Consider the following 17,539-nt stretch of genomic DNA (forward strand, 5'->3'; position numbering starts at 1 on the left):
TGCATGTCCTGCTTCAAACCCTCTCTACTGATTTTAAGTCTTTGATCAGAGTAGACTAGGGAAAACATTACAGACGCCAGCAGCAGACAGGCACCAATGCGGTCGCAATCGGAGAGAAAGGGGTCTCCTTGACGCATGTGCCTTCGAGTCTCCCTTAAGTATTATGGGAAAGCTGGTGGTACCACCTACGCTTAAGGCTATCCAGTTCATCACCTCTCAGTTAATTGTTCAGAAATTAATTTCCCATGCAAGATAGCTGACGCAAGGTAATGGTGTGTTTTGGGGGCTTTCTTTCCTTCCTTCTTTCCTTTTTTTTTTTTTTTTTTTTTTTTTTTAAAGCTTCAGCAAAAATGGGCCAGACATTTCCAGGAATTAGATTAGTGAGGAATACCTGACTTCAAGTTAAAAAGAAAGACGGTATCAAGGGAACGGTGCAGATTATGGTAAAATATAGCGTGCAGATAGGCAAGTAGAGACAATCATAATGCATAAACACAAAGTGGACTCACTTTATCCGGACAGCAGTTCAGGCATTTCCTATTTGCAAGGCTGGGCTCTCTCATACTTTTGACGTAGAGTTACTCTCCTCGTCCACACCATGTTACTGGCACGGGGCTCTGCTAACTACAGCTTTTCACCAGTTTGCCAATGCTTAACTTTTGTTTCACGAGAACTGAAAAGACTTTGCTACCTTGAAGGGGAAGGTTTCATACAATACTGACAGCAAATAAACGAAAAGCAACCGCCCCCCCCTTACCGCAGAAACTGCCGGCGGAGCGTACCATTCGCTTGCATGCGATAATTAGTTACGCCGAACGAGCTACGTCGGAAAGAAGCTCCAGCCAGCACCGATTCTACCCACCCGCAGGATGAAGAGGAACGTTAAAATAAGCTAATTAAATTTGCTCTGGCTCAGAAGAAAGATCGATGTTCTTGACAGCCGAGTGTTCAGCACTCAGCATCCTAACAGCCTTCTGATGGGTCACCGATGCTAAATAATACCGCATAGTCAGGACCAGGGGACATAGATACGCTCCTCTTAGGAGAGTTAAGCACAGAAGACAGATGCATCCAACAAGGACGTTAATAGAAGGATGGATACATCTGCAACGTATATCCCAGATGACATTTTGAAGCAGGGGGAGGGAGGATGTGGCTTAGTACTTTCACACTGCCCACTTCAAGCAGCACCGAATATACACTCTGAAACTTGTATACTGAAACCTCATTTGCCTCTCTGCTAAAGATCTACCGCAATAAATGGGATATTAGCCGGCAGCAGAATAGCAAAAATACCAGATAATCAAAATACAACATGCCAGAAGTAGGAGGCAGTTTTGCTGCCCTAGCAATTTGTTGGGGAGAGGTTGTAATTGGCATTTCCAGCCCTTCCTGACTAGGAAGAAAATGAGATGTTTCAAGGATTCTTCCCACAGAAAACAGGAGAGACACCCGCCCACACGGAGGAGCTAACAGCTCCAGATTTAGGGCAGTTATCTGAAATGCAAGAAGTTAACCTCTAAGTGCCTGGTCAAAGTCTGCCACCACGGACACGAAAGGGGCTTTCTACTTCCTATGGGCATCTTCTAATAACGACACAGCAGAGCATGCTAGAAGGGTTTGCTCTTTGTTTTTTCCTGTCCTTCTTGCTTCATCCTGAAATCCCTGAAGACCCTGTCCCAGTGAGGAATTCATTGGAATTGGCATGGTCTTTAGAAAGCTTCGTGCTTTGAGGAAGCGACCTCTGGCTGCTGGGGCCCTGGCGCTGCGACCCCGAGGCGGCTCCTCGGCCGCTCGGAGCAGCATTGCTCCCCAGCGGCGTGGCACAAAACAGACCAGCCGGGAAGCTGTCACAGGAGACCCTGCAAACTTGGAAATGAAAACCTTCATCAGGTCACGTGTGCTTATCACAATGAATAAAACTTGCTGAAGTCTTGTTTAGAAATACAGGCTGGTAAGTATATTTAGCATACATTTACCTTCCTTTAAGTACAACGCATAGTGTTTCTGTTGATGCAGGTTAAGATGGGTCTAGATAGCTTTAGGCTGGATGCTATATGAAGCACTCTGCAACCTAGCCAGTAAAATGGATGAGGATACCTGGATTTTATTCCTGGCTCTGCCATTCACCTGTGGGTAGGTCAGGCCCCTCACTATATCCTACTTAGCCTGTGCATATGTTAGAGATTGTACTTCCTTCATTTGGTAAAGCACTTTGAGATCTACCAAGGAACGCTGAGAGAAGAAAACCTAGCAAGCATATATAAACACACACGCAATAAAGGACTAAGTCTCTCTTTAACATATAAGCTATTTTTAACTATTCTTCGCTAATGTGCACCTGCTCCTGCTCCTCCTCTTATCAATCTTCTTAAAATAATTGGCTTGAGAGATTTACACATTTTATTCAATACAAAAAAGTGCCTGCCTTTTAAAGACGCTGCTTCTCTGTATTTCGTCTTAGGGGGCTTTTTCAAAGACTACTGCATGCCCCTATCAAACAATGTACCGCTGTTACTTACGACTAAAATAAGGACTAAAGTGCATACTTTTCCTAAGCCCTTCCATCTCTCCCCTTAGAGATGAGCTGTGCTCTCATTCTGAGCGATCAGCCTGTCTAAGCAAGGCCTTGCTTCTGCCTTACACACGCCTATTAGCTTCACTGAGCTGCCTGCAGAATTGTGCAATTAAGACTATAAACTCTTCAGTCTGGGAGCTTGTCTTTTGCTACATTATCCCACCAGAGCAGTGTATAAGTAATGATAAAAAAACTGAAATGCCACAAATTACTTGTAAGCACTTAGCGTTTTGCCCACCAATGCATTATCCATGTTAGTCTGCAAACAATAAGACTGCAATCGGATCCGATCCTTTAGCACCAAAGCTCTCCATGTAGCTTCTTCCTTTACAGCACACACTGTTCCTTCTTTCCATTTCCTCCCCAGTGCTTTCCCATCAGCAGGAGAAGCTTAAGGTAAAACGACAAACGTTTTTCACAGATGCACCAAAAAAAAAAAAAAAACCCAAACCCAACTGATATCTGAAGGGCAGAATTCACTACACAGTTAATTCTAATTCAATTTCCAAAGCGCTTGGAAATGAAGGTCAAAGATATCTAAATTTCAGCTGATGAAGTGGTGGTAAATAGTGCTAAAACACTCCAGCTAAAGATGGCAATCCAGACGCCAGATTATGCTGATATAAAGTGCTGGCAATCAGCAGGTCAGAGGCTTGCACTGGCTGGGCGCTTGGCCCAGAAATTCAGAGCACTGCAGTAGGCTGCTGCCTGAGTTTGAGAACGAAGAATCAGTCTCCAGCACCATCGAGACTGAGGAAAATCCAGACTGAAACTTTTGTCATGGCTTTGCTGTAGAAGCAAGTTTGACCGGGTTCAAGAAGCACATAGCTCAGTACTCTTGTCACTTCTCTAAACATTTCTACCTCTGAGAGCTGGATTAGCAGTACTGTGGGGAGCTGCTCCTTTCGCTGCCCAGCTGATCTATAAAAAGCTTTAACGCTCCAAAAACAAGCAATGTTGATCTTGCCATCAGAAATTTATTATGAAAGCTATTAAACTGTTTCTCTATCACACTAGATTACTCTTAACACTTTTTAATTCCCACCAGTTAAGTAGCACCGTTTGGTGACTACAGAAATCCCCTTTCCCCTAGAATAATCCACACCAAATTCTTCAGTTAAAAAAAAAAAAAAACACAAAAGTAAAAAAAAAAAGTAACACTTTTGAGAAGTCTTTTCATGGGAAAAAGTACCTTGGGACTGCTACTGCTAGTCTGAGCAGCTCATTTTCAAGAAGGTAAAGGAGACAGAGCCAGGCTTGGTTGTGACGGTAAGGCTGAGACGAGAAAGATGAAAAGCGCTCTCAGCTTCCAAGAAACTTGGGTAACTGGAGTCTGAAACGTGCTGCAGACAGGAGACACTGTTCAATCACTTATGGAAATCAAGGTTAGCAGTGTCAGCACAGTTGGCTTTGGAGGAAGCAGTTTCCTCATCCTCTTGGCACAAGCAACTTGGCTACATTAACAGCTGCCAATAAGAAAGGAATGAAGAAAGGAAACAGAGGGACAAGGAAGGCAAAGGGTAAAACGAGTACATCAATATTTTCACAGCTTGCATACAGCAGCCCAGCTACCACCCCAAGGGGGTTTATGTTTCAGAAACGCGGAGACGAAGACGAAAATATATGGTGTCTGGGTTTTACTAATGGTGTCTCTAATAGTACATCTGATTTTATAACTAGCAGGGAAGAAATCGTTCTGCTGACAATTATTGCTGAGGCATCCGAAGCGTTTTTCCAAATTTACTGGCACAGACCTGTCATTAACATTCCTTTTCTTTTAACTACAACTTGCTTCCTTTGTAGTTGGCTCAGTGAAGATAGGTCTGGGGGCTGTTTTCCTGATCTTGTCAGGATGAATTTTAATGCATGCTGCTTGAAAGATGTGCCACCTGCTATTTTATATCTATAATTTATTGCATAATGAGTTCCCATAAATTCTTATGATGGCTTAAGAGACTTGTAAAATGAATGACTGGCCTATTTTTTCTCAGTTCCTCCGCAAAGTAGCAAGAGTTCAGGTCACTCTGAGTTCTCCACGCTGCTCTGCCTGGGTCACAGATGCCCCCGTGGTTACAGCTCTAGCTAGCTTGCTCAAGGGATGAATTTGGCCTCCCAGAGAAGGGCACCGTAAGACACTCGCCGCTAACCGAGAGATGCTGGCACAGCGCTGTACCACGCTTTTTGTCATTTGCTTCAAGAAGCCTCAGCTATTTCAGACATCCGTCATGCTGTTGTGTAGACAAGTTTCTATCTTCACAGGCTGCAGAGGAAGGGCTCACTACAGACTACTTTTCAGACAAGAATTGCTTCCTACAAAGAGTTACTTAAGTGAAACAGAAACCAGCCACCCACAAGTTGCTATCTTACAGTATTTAAGATCTGGGACCAAGAAATCTTTAGCCTAACGGGGCACACTGTCCTCACCTCAATATCACGCACTAGAAGAACGTATGCTTCCACGCTTCAGCCTACCACTCCTAAGCACCTTGCCAAACACTAGTAACATTAAGTTTATAAGAAGTAACCATGACTTTTCCCTTTTCATTTTTTTGTAAATGAACAGCATAAAGAACAACCTCCTTCAGAGTAAGTGCACTACTACACGTCTTGAACGTCGCGTTTAACCCATCCTTGGAGTAAGAGCACAAAAGCCATAGCCCTCAGTAAGCTGCATGGCTGCAAAAACAAAAACGTCTTTTGAAAGGAGCACGTTCCCAAGCAGAGCTCTCACCGTGCGTAGAGCCAGCACGCACTATGACTGCGCAGGGCTTTCTGCCTCAGTCAGGAGTGACAGATACTATCGACAGAGAAAATCAGCCACAGCCTTTCATGTACGAACAAAAGCGTGCATGAGAGCCAAGCCTTGTAGTGTTGGAAATCAACATCAGAGAAGTCTTTCCCTTAGATATCACAGGGATCTGGGGGAGGAATGGAAGAAGGGAGGGAAGAGAAGGGCTGGACAAGGCATCACAACAAAGTGATGCAGTGAGAAAAGACGTATGGCTGGACAGAGCTGCTTCCAGTTTTACTCATCTCAAGACCAGACCTGCAAGCATGGAATTAGTTAAGCTCAACGCACACGTCCAGAGCATGCAGGACCCTGCACCTCTGAGCCAGCCTGGCAGCAAGCGCACACCAGACAGGCTCTCTGCAGGCCGGCTGCCTGGCAGCCCAGGACGGAGAGGGGCAGGAGCCTGCACGTGCTGGCTACGCAGCTGCTCCAGGGACAGGCTTCCAACACAACGGCAACACGGCCGTATTCTCCGCTGCTGTTGCTGAGTCCTGTCCTACTGGCACGGTAGGAGAGTCATAGCAGAGAGAGAAAGCAGCAGTATATCACTCCAAGCTAAGCTCTATGCTGCTCCAGTTTCCAGGCTCGCTTGTTCAGTGTTAATACGGGTATCTCTTCCCTACAGCATCTGGGGGTGCAACATAGATAGAGTTCACGAGAGGGGCGGAGGTGAACTGAGGCTGGACTAGACAAGGCAGGTAAAGCAACCAGCTTTCGAAGGACAGCACAGAAGCCTTTCACCACTACTGCAGGTCTTAAGGAGGCAGGAAGGGGGTCTTTCTTGAGCTGAGAAATGAAAAAGGACATCAGAGAAGAGGTTAGAAAGCAAGAAGAGATACTGCACTTTCTTGGCTCCTTCCTTTTGCTTCAGAATCCTTTTCGAATAAACTAACGTTGTTCATCCTGCAGAGATTCCTATGATCTACTATAGGGGCAGAAACTTTTCTCAATGTATCCCTATACCGAAGAGTCAACAGTATTTCAGAGATGCAATGGAAATGTAAAGTAAGACACAGTAAAAATGTCACGTTTTTAGGCTTGGGTCGAATTTACTTCTCTTGTCAGTGCGATATGATACAATTTAGGGGTGTCAAGTTAAACTTCAGAAGATGATTCGGATTAAAAGTAATAAAATCCCATTTTACAGCTTAGTAGACCGAGAGACCTCCTGCGGGTCACAGAGTGAGTTATTGCCTGAGACAGGGTGAAAACCAAGGTCACTCAGCTCCTGCTTCTCTGCTCTACTAATAAGCTTGAATGTATAATCCTAGCATTGCCGATGAGGTAGTGCAGCGTGTAATTCCACGCTCAGGCAGTAACAAAGTGCAGCCTTTTCCCAATATGCATATTAAACACAAACTGCATTATGCTAGGAGAAGTGAACAATGCTTCAAAATTTAGTGCTTCTGTGGAGATGTATGAGGATGCTACCTCAGGCTACGGCTAGTCTAGAGGCTCCTATAATCAGTTGCCTGTCTCTTATCTCTAATTCTAAAACCTGGAAAGTTAACTTTATGAAACAGAGACCAGGCTGTGCAATTTGTGCAGCACCTGTGGTAAGTGAGCTTAAACTGAGGCTTTGCACTGGGATGGAGATATCTGAGATAACATGGCCCAAGTAAGGAAGGGACACAGAAGACATCGGCTAGAGCATGTTCTCTAAAGCAAGGCTCAAAAGTTGTGGTATACAGGTCACCAGAGGTACCCAAGCTAAACACAAACAGCACAAAACACTTCCTGAAGACCTGCAGCGTGGGAGCAAACATGGTAGGGTTAATAGTGGAGGCCAGCAGGCATTTCCAGTCTTTTTTTGGAGAAATTTTACTACTCTGCTTTGGACTCCTACTTCTTCCTTCTCCCCAGCATAGAGCATCTTGGCCAAGCAGGGGTGGGGCAGTACTGAACACATCCCACGATGCATCACAGGTGGCTACCGCACTCTCTGGGAAGGAACCACGTTGCTTTGCTCACCAGTGTACTGACTGTCCTATTTTACGCGCATCCCCATAATATCTCGCTTCCCATGCACAATACAGCAACAGTAGAGCGAAAGGTCCCAGGGGCTTTAAACTCTTTATCTTCTAAATCACCTCTAAACTGCTTATCTCCACTAGCAATCTGGAGTGGCCAAGTCACCTGTCACAGGGCGAAGGGGAGTTAAGTAAAGCAGTCTTCTGCTAGTTGAGAACCAGAAGCTTTTTGCTCTCTTTGTCATGGATTTTGAGCACACCACCTGTCTTCATTACCTCTGGGACTGCGCCTGAAGGTCTTGACCTTCTGAGTTTGGAGAAATCCCAGTTGCCAGCTTTGCCATACAGCCCATTCAGGCACCCCAGGGACAGCCGCTGTGAGCTGCTACCACTCTAATCAGGCTACGCTGCACCAGCTCAGGAGCGGGTAAGCAGGACAGCCTGGTACACAGTTCCCTCGCTCAGCTTCAGAGATTTCCAAAGATGACTCTGAGGCGCCAGATGCTTTCACACCAGGCATCAACAGACCGGACGCTGACCTTGGGGAGCGCTAGCCTCCCTTTTATGCTAGGGTAGAGCTCACTGGAGGAACTAGAGATCTCGTCTGGGCCCGCAGTGAGACTAAGCCATGAGGTAGAGAGGGAGGGGGAACGACAGCAGCCCTGGCTTATGGAATCACCAGCATCTCCCAGCTCTGGAGAGATGAAACCTAGCCAAGTCAGCTTTCACAGTTAATGCACAGCTGTCCCAAACTGACCATTTAACCCTGCTTCAGGAGATGACCTGCCTGGTAGCCAGGGTGACAGGGAAAATACCTGCGCATGCTTTGACTGTTAGAGCTTGTCATTCCTCTTGCATCTCGACTCAAAGTCGGTAGTTCAGCACTACTTCATCAAAAGTTTACGCTAATAAGGTGAGCTGTGAGCTGACTCCTGGGATACAACTTGTTTTGCTACCCCTCCAGAGGGGAAGACAGCCACCGATATATTGAGAAAAACATCTGAAATCATGACAGTGAAAGTTGCCAGATTTTGCCTGGCAGTCAGGAGAGCCGCGCACGGAAGAACCACCACAGAAGCAGCCACACGCAGCACCGCCATGAAAGACTGCACCCTCCCTGAAGCCGCTCGTAGCGCAAGGAGACACAGACTGGCATATATGCCTTCCTGTAATTCAGTAAGAAACAAGTCAGTTCCTTGGTAAGAAGTAAAAATCTTTGACAAGATTTGGCTCCTCTTCACTCAAATAAGATGTAACCCCAAATTTGAGAAACGGCATCCTTTTATTTTCTGCTTGACCAGTGTCAATGCTTGCGAAAGCAGACTGTCCTCTGCAGCCCAGGGACTGCTCTGGCTCCGCACTGCTGAAGCTACCACACCTGCAATAAAATTGCTCTTAGCGTGCATCTGGTTCCTGCTTTGCGGAAAAACTAGTACTACACGCTGACAACTTAAGTAAATGAGTAATATCACATGCCAGAGAGAACATGATACTATGAGCAATCAACAAGAGATGTTTACGCTGTGAAAGAGGACTCACCAGCAGTGGCACATTCACCATCAGAACCCATGTGCTGATACAGGATGGTTGGCACCAGCACGTTCCTTACGCATCCAGGTGCAGTTTTCCTCCGTTCTCCTGATTTTCCCTCAATCCACTGTCTGCCCACGTTTTCCCTCCTCTTTGCTAAACTTCCATGGCCACGAGTAGCAAACGGAACAGATATTTGCCTAACATCAGGCACTTGGCAGGAAATGCCAACTTGCGGAGGACTGCACGTTCTTAGAAGATTCAGTGATGCTTATGGGCTACAGGTCTCACGCATGCCACAGTTGCACGGTCCCCAGAGGTGAGACAGCAGAAGAATTGTCTGAGCAGAATAAAAACGGATACTTTTCAAGTCCCTAACAGCCTCAGTCCCCGAATTCCCTAAAAAAACCAAGCTCTTACTTTTGCACCTAATAAATATATAAAAAACATACTGGCTAAATCTCTTTTCCATCTGCTCTCCCTCCCCCCGCCCCCGAAAGTCCTGCCTGTTGGCAATCGAATACAGCTGGTTTAAGCTGGTATGGTTTCAGGCATAGCCCACTCTCACGGTCTGCAGGTAACAAATCCGTAAATGTACTGTTAGGATCGGGCAGAGGGCTGTCATAAAACAGAGTCTCAGGGTGGGGGTAGAGGCTCCGAAGCAGGCTGCGAACCCTTCCTGAGAGACTGGGGAAAGAATCACTGATCACAGAGTTCAGAGCTTGACGCTCAGCAGGTCTGGCGTCCTCCACAACACAAACCACACCCAAGTCTGGAGCCCAAACCCACAGCAGGTACCTTGCACTTCTCCATTCCCTCTGCCATGCCCTTGGGGCTCACGAACATTAATCTCCAGCTCCCCTCCCCTCCGCAGGCTCCAGGAGATGCAGTCCCACACAGCCTCCTGCCAATTCCTGACGTCCCCCAGCCAGGCGCGATGCTAACCAGCAGCAACATTACCATCTCTATAACCGATGGCACAAAGGGACAGCCTCACAGCTGGGAGCTACAATCGCACTTCCCAGCTGTGTTTAGGGTTTGTGGGCACTGGGAAGTACATCCTGTCATTAATCCACTCTGCCTGTCTGCTCAGCTCTCATGAGAAAGCCTACTTCATTTTCAGTGCTCTTTCTGCTAAGTATGCGGCCAGCAGGGGTGGAGGGACACAATGTGCCATAAATAAAGCTAATGACACAAGTCTCCCTGCTACCCGCTTGACCAGTAACGTTTTCTCTCTCTCATTTGTTAAACAAATTTGCTGACTCTTTCACTTCTAAAGAAACTCTGGATTGGCCTATCTGCATGCTAGCAAACGGGCATGTACTCCACCATCACCAGCACATGCTGTGGAGACCCTCTCAGCTCCAGCAGCCACCCAAGTCCACACTGAGTCAGTAGCCCACTGATGGGCTTGCTGAAAAATGAAGCTTTTTAGCCGGGCTGAGGTGCCACACTAAGCAGTCATGCTGCTTTTGAAACCTCAGCTAGTATTTCTGTACGTGAGCAGTTACCAACTTAGAGCAGCACCTCTTTACACTGGGTTGCCTTGCCAGGTCCCGCAAGGTTTTTGAAATGTTTTCCCAATCCAAACTGGAACAAAAACTCAAAATCTCAAAAAATACATCATTACCTGTTTCAGACTAGGTCAACTGAAATGTTTCAACTGTGTTTTATTTCTCCCTTCTTCGAGTTGAGTTTTCCTCTGGAAATTTAAGCTAGTCCAAACTGAAGAACTTTTGTTGCCGTTTTGAAGAAGTCAAAAATGGTATGTCGAAATCGGGCGGCAGGGAGGGGACTTTTCAGGAACAGGGAGCTCATTGAAACTGGACCTTTCCCATGAACGTTTTTCATTTCATGAAGTGATATTTTCTGATTTAAAAAAGTGATTAAAAAACCTCCAGTTAGTTCTACTTCCTAGCTTCAATATCAACTCCAAATCTAAATCTGCAAAATGAGTTCTTCATTACTCTCACCAAAGATAAGGCAAGAAGAACTGACCTGCTTTCATTTGTGAGAAGAGTTTGCTGTATGGATTCTCTCACGTAATGTATATATTCCAGTCAGTTGTTTATTTGAAAATTATGTCGTTCCTGTGAAACCAAATGTTCTGTATTTAATAGCTTAAGCCATAAGTCATAAAAGCCAAATTCAGCAGACTATATGTTATTAAGAAATAAGGTTCCAGATGGCTAGCCGAGGTCAAGCTGAGGCCAGTCTACCCGTAAAGAATACAGCCTTGTGTATCCTCATTAAAGTTCAGGGATTTCGTAAAAACAAGAGTGTCTTCCTTTTACAGCATTCATTTTAGATAATTTTGTTTACCTTAATCAATAAATTACATCTTTCACAAAGTTTAAAATAACTAGAAACTGCCAGAAGCGGAAGACCGCTGTCTCATGGTTTCGTGAGGAGGTGTTGCACCTTTTCTTCATCAAACGCAAAAAAATCATGCTAACTAGAATCTACCTTCCCATTTATAAGCCACAAGCTGTGTTCCGGTTCCTGCAATTTTTGGAAAACTTCCTGTGGCTCTAGTGTCTACAAATTCTTTAGGAATCAGTAATGCTTCATCTTGTACAGCCATCTGCTCAACTACGATGAGTCTCTGAGGGAGACTGCTCTAACTGCATTAGATTTGTCATCACTCACTGCTTCGCAAAGCTTCAGCGCCTGATACTTGTGGTTGAAGTCCGTGCTTCCAGGCCACTGTGGGCACCGCTGAGGAACCACACCAACTAATGAAGCTGCCATCCTTACTTGTTACTGTCCACTGTACACCACTCGCCTAATGTAGCAGTTGGTTATTAAAACCAGGAAATTGCAAATCCAAAGGCCACTTGCTGCAAATTACTGAGGTTTTGGCATCAGCCGAGATCAGGTTCATCTGGAAGGCCCTGGATCCACCAGTAAGTTCAAGAGAACATATTCTGTGTATAAAGATAGGCATTTGCTAAGTGCTTTGCAGCATCAGGAGTCATGAGAGGAGGGGAGCTCAAGGAGAGCTCCTCCAGGGGCTGTAGCACACTCCATATAACAGAACCACTAAGCAGCATTTTCAAAGGAGGTCGAGGTGTTTATAATACAAGATGTCTACACCACAGCGTTTAAACAGACGCAGCCAAGCCAGAGCTATTTCAGAAATCAGGCCTGTAAGGTTAGTTATTTTCTTATATCAAATGAAAAAATAGTATCAAAGTCTGCCCACGCGGGTGGAAACGGACCTGTGAGGAGGACTGAGCTGCCGATACTTTAGCGCTCGCGAGGTGAAGCGCTGCACCTCACTGTGGGCTTTGCAGAGAGCCGTGACAGGGCAGTCAGGGAGATCCTGTCCAGTGAATTCAATACAACCTGTGTCAGATCCTATATGATATCAACTTTGCCGAAGAGTGAATCAATTACCAGCTGATAATACCATGACACGAGACTAACACAAAATGAACCGGTGGAACCAACACCAGGAAGGTTCAAAGGGTTCTGGTGCTCTGTCAAATCCCGGTGTATTCCCTGCCCTCCTTTGAAAATCCTAGTCTCAGCGACAGGACCAAACGAGACAAACTCACCACGAACACAAACAGCCAGCATGGCAGGAGGCACAGAGTATACTGTGAGCGTGCCCAACGGTTCGCACATCCTCCTCCCAGTTTTCTAGCGCTGTCTCTGATCATCCCCTTTAGGTTCAGCTCAGAAGCGTGTTCCATTATTATACTTTAATTGGCTTATGATTAAGCAAACCGTGGTACTGTAGAGTAGAAAGTATCATATGCCCTGTTTCCTCAAGAAGAACTGGTATGGTGCATCTGAAAATGCTAAGCAAGTGGCAAGCTAACAAGAAAACCAGGGCAAATGCAGATTTCTAGCCTCTTGAAACTAAATCCCTGCAAAGAAAATTATTATTCTCTCTCAGCACCACATGCTTCTGATTGTATCAAAACGCATTAAAATAACAATGCTTTTTACTAAGCTGAGCAATCTCAGGAAATGATTTATGGGCTGAAAGCCATACTTCACTTGAGTCCGCATAAGCACCAGGCTGCACTGTTTATTCACAGTGCCATGTTTTTTTCCAATAAAAGTCAACACTGACTGCTATACTTCCATAGAGATAGAACAAGTCAAATATAGTGTTTTGACTTTAAGATTATGGACTTTATGGTTCATGCCAAAGCCATTAAACACAAACTTTGATTTGAACAATCTTAAAAACTAGTATTTTAGTACTTATCTAGTCAATTTCCCTCTTTTTTAGCACTAGCATGTAGATCTTGGTGGAACTTTTAAAATAGGAACTCCTTACTCAGAGGTGGGCAACAGCTTCCTTAGAAACACTACATTGCATTATGTAAGTACCTGAACAGAAATTAAAAAACAACACAAAAACAAAAATCAAAAACAAAAGTTATCGATCCATTTGACCACAAGGGCTGTAGTCTTCTGTAACAGAGTACTTAGGTACTTCTGCACAATTTAGACCACAGGTTTAAGTGTAACGTGTAAAGCCCTAGAAAAATTCAGTTATACACAGACCAGTACTTCTGCCCACCTGGCAGGTACCAGGGACTTCCCTTTAAATTCCTGATCCACTTTCAATTCACACATTTGAAAACAGATTCACGGATCTGGACTCAACATTATGGAACAACAGGAAGTAGAATTGTACTTTCAAGATTACAACTACAAAAATAACCATACAGCTCAAAATCTACATCCATAAGTGAAAAGAGCTGTTAGATCTCCTAACAGGACAGCAAGACCACACTGCTCAGGGGTGTAACATGATGCCACCAGCAAAGGCCTTATTTTCCCCCCTAGAAGAGCTTTCTGCAGAGCCACACAAAGGTATAGATCAGCAGCTGGAGTCCGTTCTTATGGCCCCACATATCCTGGGCTTAGGATGAATCCTGTGTTGCTTTAGGAGTCGGCCCTGCAGTGGAATTAAACTAGCTCAAGCTTTTATAACTGTCTCATTGTAGATGAGGATCAGGGAGTAAGAGGAATAAACTATGAGAAAAAGAAGATTGTCCTCTAGCTCACCTTCATTCTTTCAGTAAATTGCTGTGAGTTCTGTATCCCCCAGTTCCCTCAACTCCAATAATCAGAGCAAGCACCAATGACTTTGTTGGATCCGATTCTATTAATTTCTAGTATACACCTAAGTATCTTTAGCACATGCAGGCTTTGACTGAGAGTAGGATCCATGACAGTAAGGCACACACCGAGAAAATGGGCTTAATCCTTGAAAAGTTTATATCCCAATACAGAAAGACAGAGGACAGGAAAGGAAAACCCAATTGTTGTCATGATCTCACATTTATAATGCAGGGGTTCTCTATGATAAAAACCCAAACGGTAATGCAGCATGAGTGCAGGCTATGCGCCTATACAAATAGCATGATGGGAAACTTACCTGCCTTTGGTCTTCCAGAGCTTGCTTTCTTTTCCCCAGCTGTTGGGCTCTCTCCTTCTCCTCTGCCTCTGATTTTTGAGGGGGATCCGTGGATTCATTTTCAAGGAAAATACTTCTAAAGAACTGTGTAGTAGCGTGCCCATTTTTATATTTGAAAGACTGAATTGAGGCCAAGGAAGAAAAAATATTTTACTTGAAATTACACATGAGCTCGACAGCAGAGAAGGGAAATGCAGATTTTCTAAACTTCAACCCAAGCTCTAATGACAGAATCACCACTCCTGCTCAGCTACCGATTGCAGCCTCTGTGTATACCGTAAACAGATCATTCGGGCCACAGGCCTGCAGTTTATGCTAAGCTCCTTTAAAAGCACTGCTCCTCATTCAAAGGAAAACGTGTGACCTTTTGTGACATCTTTCTAGAAGGAGCTTTCATGTCGGTTGCTTTGAGATGATTAGAAGACGTGGTCTTTTGAATGCAAACTGAGGCATCCCAGTGCTCCATTGCTTCTTATTCTCAGGGATAAGAAAGGGATTTCTCTGAGTTTTGTTTGAATTGGGGAAACGCATTAAAACAGGAAACGAGCAGTGGAGTAGTAGGGAGCTTTCTCCCGCTTTTCCTTCCTCTTGCTGATGAAAGTCTCACCCGCGTCTTTTCAGGTGCTGCAGGGCACCCTCCAGTTGCATACTGATCAGAAGAAGTTGCCTGGAGACTGAGGGAGGCAACAGCCAAACTGGAGGGGCCCTTGCTCAGTCATCTACTAAAACTGGGCAGCCACTTCTTATGCCATCCTCCTGTCCCTCTGAGTGCAGGCTAGGACATTTGGCTGTGAACACCAGCTTCTCCTCCAAAACTAGGAAGGAATATTTACCTCCTCATCAGACTGGCCACGATGTGGTATGCTTTCTCCCTCCTACTGCAGCAAGTTGAGGATCCAATTGGGCAGGGATGGAGAATATCAGGTGACAGATATCCAGCATACATACCTCTTTGGGGAGATGGCCTCCCCACTTCTAAGCGGACTAGGTACCATAAGGACATCGACCATAGGATGATGTCATAAGAATATGGGAATAGGACTGTTGGAACCACCAACAAAAGCATGATGCCCTATCCAGTAATGATATCTCACCGGACAAATACAGCTGTACCTTAGTTATACAACTGCACCTAACTTAATCGTACTTGCACTTCCGTAGGCTTACCTGGCCAGAACTGTCTCTCTGTCTAAAGAGGTAGATTCTCACCTGACCTGACTTGGAATAGCTACATTGATTTAAATGCAACAACTCTAGAATGTACCAGCAAAGGATATGATCTGAAAAAGGAAACTATTTTACGTAGATGTCAACCTTTGATCACTAGTACAATACCATGTCACGCCAGAGGAACAGTTGGTATTCCTGGAACCTACACAGCATCTGAACTGAGCCCCCTTGAGATTCTTCAGATATTATCAGTCTTCATTAAGCTTTCATTCCTTCAAGCCCATTGCATCCACATGTCCTGTGCCAATTTTCTGGTGGCCTCTCATTACTAAGCTGGCCCGTTTCCCAGAAAATATGCGCCATGTGAAGCAGCTCACCCCAAATTACTCCAAATGAATTAAAACAGTTTTCAAAATGAATTGCCCCTCGGCTGCACGTGCCTTCATGAAGCTGTAAGTTGCTCTCCTGATCTTTTATGCCCCTGCTATACCCAGTCATGGAGTAATATAGCAAAGGCATTAGCCCAACATTACTTGTGTGGAACTACAGTCTCCTGTGGCCAAAGAGCCTAAGAGAATCGGAGCACTGCAGATGAGCACTGTGCCACATCCTAACCTACTGATGGGATAATGGGAGACAGGAGTTAAGAGTGACACAAGAATGTTCAAAGGCCTCCTACCAACCACCCACTAAGGCCAAGTCTGACTTACAAAGGCAGAACCATACTGTGGTGTTCTTCAGTCAGAAAGGACAAATAAGACAGTTTGAAGCCACAAAGTAAGGAGGAGCCACCACCAAAATAACACTACTGAAAATTGGTATATGAATTCCTTAGAGACAAATGGGGTCTACCCAGAAGTAAAGATGGACAAAACTCATTCTGAACATGGGTCACAGTGGGGTCATAAGGTCTGGAAACCGGAAGACAGAATGAATCTCTTGTAACCCAACAGATGTGCTCAGTGTCACAAGCCTGAAGATAAATGCTCAATTTGCCTTAATTAGACTGCGTTCTCCCGTTGTCACACAGCCCCTACTCAGCACCTGGACAGCTACGTGAAACCGACGCCTCCCATATCAGCAACTACTGGATACAACCTTAATTGTGCCCTATTCTAGTATCTGAGTGGCTCAGGCTGAAATGTTATTTTTAATTCAGATGGAGAGAAGAGACAGCATACTGTATTCATACCATTACAAGTAACAACTTGAACTGAATGGGGGAAGAGGATTTAATTGATCAGCACAAACACCACTCCAAGGCAACAGAAACAAAGCAGTGCTGAGATGAAGACTCAGCACGCACTTGGCATGAATGTAACTGTTTAAGACAAGAAAATACTTCCAGTAACAAACACAGAACAATTTCCCATACATACGTGTGTGCTTTTAACATTCCCGAAGAAACATTAACAGTCCTCTTCCAAGGTTTTGTTGATCTTGAGAAAGTAAAGTATCTTTTAGACACTGATGAACAGGTTTGTTGACATCATGAAGCGTTCAAGAAACCACGATTACACAGAAACTGTGACTGAAGCACTTATGTGGAAGGGATGGGCTTCGTAACAACACCAATAGCGTTCTTTTACATTTGCCATTGCTTGACAGAAGAAACAGTTTCACTAACACTACTCCACGTGACTGTTTTAATGCTAAAAGATGAATATTTGTTCCTATGCCTCAAGAGATTGAGAGAGAAGACTTACTCCTTTTGGATACACTGCGTGTTGCGAGTTACCTGTTTCAATCTTCTTATTCCTAAGAAAAATAAGGTAACTGATTAAAAGAAACAAACCAACCACCCTAACCTTGTCACCTACATAAAAAGTCTTGCAAAAGATATTTTATCATCTAAACGGCAGCAGAAAGATGCATTGTTCCATGCACCTTCCAGGCTTGCCTGCAGTTGTCCCTCCCGGTACCACGGGGCAGTTCCGATAAGCACAACGTGGCAGGTAACGTCTTACCCATCTAATACTGTCACACCAGTCACAAAGGAAAGAGCTTCTTGAGTCAAAAGGATCCCCCGCTAGAAGATACTTCCGTAACATTAATTT

General features: G+C 44.8%; 1 protein-coding gene across 26 annotated transcripts in view; it reads right to left on the bottom strand.

Annotated features, from left to right (window-relative positions):
- MAP2 (microtubule associated protein 2) overlaps positions 1–17,539 on the bottom strand; it is a 227,150-nt gene that overhangs the window by 107,437 nt on the left and 102,174 nt on the right. The gene's annotated exons all lie outside the window — the stretch shown is intronic.

The sequence above is a fragment of the Struthio camelus genome, chromosome 6, assembly GCF_040807025.1.
Source record: "Struthio camelus isolate bStrCam1 chromosome 6, bStrCam1.hap1, whole genome shotgun sequence".
Classification (NCBI taxonomy): domain Eukaryota; kingdom Metazoa; phylum Chordata; class Aves; order Struthioniformes; family Struthionidae; genus Struthio; species Struthio camelus.